The 5,000-nt window shown below is 32.2% G+C and overlaps 2 protein-coding genes and 1 non-coding gene across 3 annotated transcripts in view; 1 reads left to right on the top strand and 2 right to left on the bottom strand.

Annotated features, from left to right (window-relative positions):
• LOC127261505 (50S ribosomal protein L2, chloroplastic) overlaps positions 1 to 1,223 on the top strand; it is a 5,978-nt gene extending 4,755 nt beyond the window's left edge. Inside the window, exon 2 of the mRNA XM_051289818.1 lies at positions 1 to 1,223. This exon is cut by the window's left edge and continues 3,402 nt beyond it. The gene's annotated coding sequence lies outside the window, so the exon portion shown is untranslated.
• A 2,158-nt stretch (positions 1,224 to 3,381) lies between these two features.
• The window catches only part of LOC127261501 (ATP synthase subunit alpha, chloroplastic), an 8,814-nt gene continuing 7,195 nt past the window's right edge, over positions 3,382 to 5,000 (bottom strand). Inside the window, exon 1 of the mRNA XM_051289813.1 lies at positions 3,382 to 5,000. This exon is cut by the window's right edge and continues 7,195 nt beyond it. The gene's annotated coding sequence lies outside the window, so the exon portion shown is untranslated.
• Positions 4,757 to 4,844, bottom strand: TRNAS-GCU (transfer RNA serine (anticodon GCU)). Its single transcript has one exon. It is a non-coding gene; the product is annotated as a tRNA-Ser (tRNA).

The following is a 5,000-nucleotide window of genomic DNA, read 5'->3' as shown; positions in this document are numbered from 1 at the left end:
ATAAATGTGAAAAATTGTCTTCTAAAAAGGGAAATATCGAATGAAGTGATCCTAAATTCTGAAATTTGACTATTTTTTTCCCTTCTAGACAAGATATGAATTGTAGAGAAAATGGAATTTCCACAATCAAAGCAAACCCCTCGGATAGAATTTGAGAATATAAATTCTTGTTGCGCGCCAAAAAAGGATCTTTGTTAGAATCATTAGGATAAATAAGAAATTGACACATTCGAATAATTAACCGTTTCACAATTAGTAAACTGGATTTATTCCCATAACCCCGATTTTCTGAAAAAATAGATCTACTCAAACCATGATCATGAGCAAACCCATAAATATACTCCTGAAAGATAAGTGGATATAGGAAGTCATGTGGTTGAGATCTCTCTAGCTGTAAATATCTTTGGATTTTCTCCATTGGAACTTCTACTTGAATCAAAGGTAGAAGGTTTTTTGAGTTATCAAATAATACATAGTGCGATATAGTCAAAACAAGGTATTCTATATTCTAGTAAGAATAGATAGCTCAGACAGGTAAACTTATCAACAGATTTTCCACTCTCTCTTTTTTGATTCATTTCATTTAATTCGTCTATGTTATAGGATAAGAAGATGTTTGGAAATCTTTTATTTTTTAAACCTAATCGCTCTTTTGATTTCGGAAAAAACTTTTATTATCAATATACTGTTTCTTTTACACACACATCTCCATTCCATAATAGAGAATGCCAATAGTTAGGATTCATTTTAAAAATATAGAATCCACTCGTGAGGGGAGAAGCCCTTCCCGTCCCAGGCACTAATCCATTTTTAACGTCTAATTAGATCGGGAAATTATTCAAATTAAGAACCGAAGCTGGTTGCTTTTTCTTTCTGATAATTAATTAATTCAAAATTGAAGACATAGGGCCCTATCCATTTATTCATTCGACCTAACTTTATTTTGTTTCGCTCCAAGAATTCGAACAGGGTTTTGTACCGATCCAAAAAATGAAATATACTCAGAACTCGCTATTAATACGACATGCTATTTTTTCTATTTCTTCCCTTTCAGGATCAGTCGCGGTCTTCTAAAGCATACCAAAGGTATGGACGAATTTTTAACTTCATCAAAATGTGTAAAAGATTCTAGTCGCACTTAAAAGCCGAGTACTCTACCGTTGAGTTAGCAACCCGAAGAAAATATAGATTAAAGAAAATTTCAGCTGCACTAAAAAAAAAAACGGATTTTCAAATGAATTCGAAACATAAAAATGAATTGATTAGATGAAAATGCAAGAAATTCTCAGATAAGGGAAAAAAATATACATAATTCAAAAATTGATAAAGTTAGGGTACGAAAATTAATAGACCCCGTTCACTTATCATGATGAATTATATTTGTTCACTACACTGTTGTCAATAGAAATAGTAGAAAAGAATACAGTGGAAGGGGAGTAACTCAAAAAAAAAGCATAGAAAAACTATACAAAATAATATACAAATCGATACCCCCCCACGGTATTTCTTTAATTGAATCTCATTTGATTAAACGGAAGTTCATTAAAAACTTCTGCTTTCTTTAAAAGATTCTGAACAGTTTCTGTAGGTTGAGCACCTTTCTCAAGGAAATATAGAATAACAGGAACATTGAAATAAGTTTGATTCTTTATTGGATCATAAAAGCCCACTTTTTGAAGATCTTTTCCTTCTCTTCGGGATCGAACATCAATTGCAACGATTCGATAGACGGCTCATTGGGATAGATGTAGATGAACAATACCCCCCCTAGAACCGTATAGGAAGTTTTCTCCTCATACGGCTCCATAAAAAATGATTTGATTCGAGGTTTTGTCTATGTATGCAATTCTAAATGACTTAAAGACGAAATAAGCCTATAAAATAAATTAGACTCTGATTTCCGGCTTTTTTCTTCCTGAAAATCCAAAGAAACCATTCGTACTCATAACTCAAGTTGTATAACTCTCAAATAGCTCAAAGGAAAAATCTTGAGTCAATTTCATTTCTTGAGTGGTCTTTACACCCTTTTGTTTATCTCGTTTAAGATTCTATTTGGATTCTTTAGTTTTAGTTATTGAGATTCTCAATCCAATTACCAATTAAAAGTGTGTTTCCTTGTTTTTCGATCCTTATTTTAAATCATTGGGTTTAGACATTACTTCGGTGCTTCTTAATCCTTTCAAAATGGCAGCAACATACCCTTTTTTGATTTCTTTCTATCAAAGAATCCCATGGACACCCCGCGATACACTTTAAATGAATCGAAAAAGTTTAACCAATTCAAACAAGTTTTGTTTTTGAATTCGAAACTTGCTCGAATTTCATCCTTTTGATTTCTATCTATCTAAGATAGATTTACGAAGTTATTCCAATTGATTGATTGGCATTTAACCCTAGATACTTATCCCCCAGAAATGAATTAATCCTTTCGGCTCGAGCTCCACCGTGGACTATTTCCAACCCAACAAAAAGAAGGATTCAAGTGTAACAGAACAAACAATGTCGAGCCAAGAGCATCCTCATTCCCAGATAAAGTGAAAATGGTGGATCGAAAAATCCACAACGGATTCTGTCCTTCAAGCCGCACGTTGCTTTCTACCACATCGTTTCAAACGAAGTTTTACCATAATATTTTCCAATAATCCAATTTGGAACCGGTATGGAATTAATTCCATCATGGAATCATGAATAGTCATTGGTTCGAATGTCCATAGACATCGTAATCTAGACTTTGTCTTCCTTATATGATATAAGGGACGATTTTTTCTGAAAAAAGTCTTAGTAAGACAGCATCTTTAAGATCCATTAATATTAATTAATTAATAATATATATTGAATATAATGAGATATATAAACAAATCACTTCTTGAATCTGCATCTTTAAGAAACTGAATAGGATTGATTCAACAATATTGAATTCAATTTTGAATTAATTTGACAAAAATTGGATAATATCTAATAAGGATTTCCTTTCATCTTCTAGGAAGATAGGTCTTTCTTTTTGAATTGATTCATCACTGATTTCATTTAAAATAGATAAAGAGATCAAAGAAAAGAAGAACGAAATCCATTTTTTTTCATAAGATGTATCAAAAAATGATGTAAGTTGGGATTTGAATCTTTATTCTTTTCTTCTTATTATGTTAATAAGAAATAATTGAAAAAAAAAAAAAAAGAAAATAAAAATAAAAAACAGGGAAGGATTTTCCTATTTATCAGATAAACTGATTATCAGATAGACTGAGGAGTTGTCACTGGTATAGATATTCTAACAGTATACAATAGAAATTTTCAATAATTTAAGGGATCAAAAATGGTTTTCCAAAAACCAAAAATCTCTTGTCATTGAAATAGAACGATACATACCGTCTAACCGAAACATTTCCTCATTTTAGAGGATTCCATGATATGTATTTTGTTTAACAAGGGATTGAGTAATATTTCAATAATCGGTTCTTGTCATAAGTCATAAAAAAAAGGGGATAAGAAAAATCACCCATACCTCAATCGTTCCATAGATTTCCAATTAGTCAAAGACGAAATATGGTATTTAAATTAACTCTTATCTACTCCCTTACTTCTTTCTAAGGGAGTAATGAAGCATAAAAAAAGGATCCAATCCACGCTGGGACGGAAGGATTCGAACCTCCGAATAGCGGGACCAAAACCCGTTGCCTTACCACTTGGCGACGCCCCATTTCAATTTCGAATCTACACCAAGAAATAATAATATTGGTATTGGTTTTTTGTCAACTCCAGTCCCAAAATTTCTATATTTATAGATAAATATTAGTACCAATGTTTATCTATAGATATAGAATTCAACAAAATTTCTTGATCATTACATAGAATTCAATTAAGATATTGTATGAAAGTATCATTTCTTCTATTCTCTTTTGAGAATTGGAGAATTTTTTATTGAGTGGGTTCAAAGAAAAAGAAGGGTTTTTTGTCTACCTTACTTCCTTTTTCCTTATATCAAAAACTCAATTAAAATGCAATTATCTCCAAGAACAAAACGCCTGTTATGCTTAATATTCTTAGTTTGATCTGTATTTGTATTAATTCTGCCCTTTATCCGCATTCGAGTGGTTTTTTCTTCGGCAAATTGCCCGAAGCCTACGCTTTTTTGAATCCAATCGTAGATGTTATGCCAGTCATACCTGTACTTTTTTTTCTCTTAGCTTTTGTTTGGCAAGCTGCTGTAAGCTTTCGATAAGATCCTTAAGAATATCCTAAAAAATCCATGATTTCGGCGAGAAAAAATTTGAAAAATTGATAAAATCCGATAATTTTTAGAGTGTGAACCCTCGATTCGCACACTGAAATTCTTGGATAGTCGGCATAAATCCGGCTTATGCTCATTTCCTCATTTTTGATCTTTTTTCCAAGGAAAGACCCTAACCCTATTTAGGGTCTCACACAAAATCAAATTTTTTTATGAAAAGACAATCTTTTTCCTAGAAAAACCTCATCTCTTGGTGTTTGGTGTAAAAATAGGATATGTGGTATAAAAACGGAAGATCTATTCTCTTTTTTTTATCTTTTGGAGATTGTGTAATGCTTACCCTGAAACTCTTCGTTTATACCGTAGTAATATTTTTTGTTTCTCTCTTTATCTTTGGATTCTTATCTAATGATCCGGGGCGTAATCCTGGACGTGAAGAATAAAGGTTCGTTTTCCAATTTTCTTAAAAGTGGAATAGACAAAATCCTAAGAAAATTGGAAAAAAAGAAATCAAGTCACCAACGAAAACGGAAAGAGAGGGATTCGAACCCTCGGTACGAATAACTCGTACAACGGATTAGCAATCCGACGCTTTAGTCCACTCAGCCATCTCTCCCAACTGAAAAAGATAATTATTACATTACACATAACATAATGTTAATGTAAAATGGAAGAAGTCTTTCTCTATTCTATTAGAATTCTATTCTATATAGAGATACACAAATCAGGAATTTCCTTTATCGAAACGAAGGGATCGGACGCCCTAACAATC

Source organism: Andrographis paniculata, unplaced genomic scaffold (genome assembly GCF_009805555.1).
Source record: "Andrographis paniculata isolate CXL003 unplaced genomic scaffold, ASM980555v1 Contig63END, whole genome shotgun sequence".
NCBI lineage: Eukaryota > Viridiplantae > Streptophyta > Magnoliopsida > Lamiales > Acanthaceae > Andrographis > Andrographis paniculata.
This window is presented reverse-complemented; position numbering and strand designations above follow the sequence as displayed.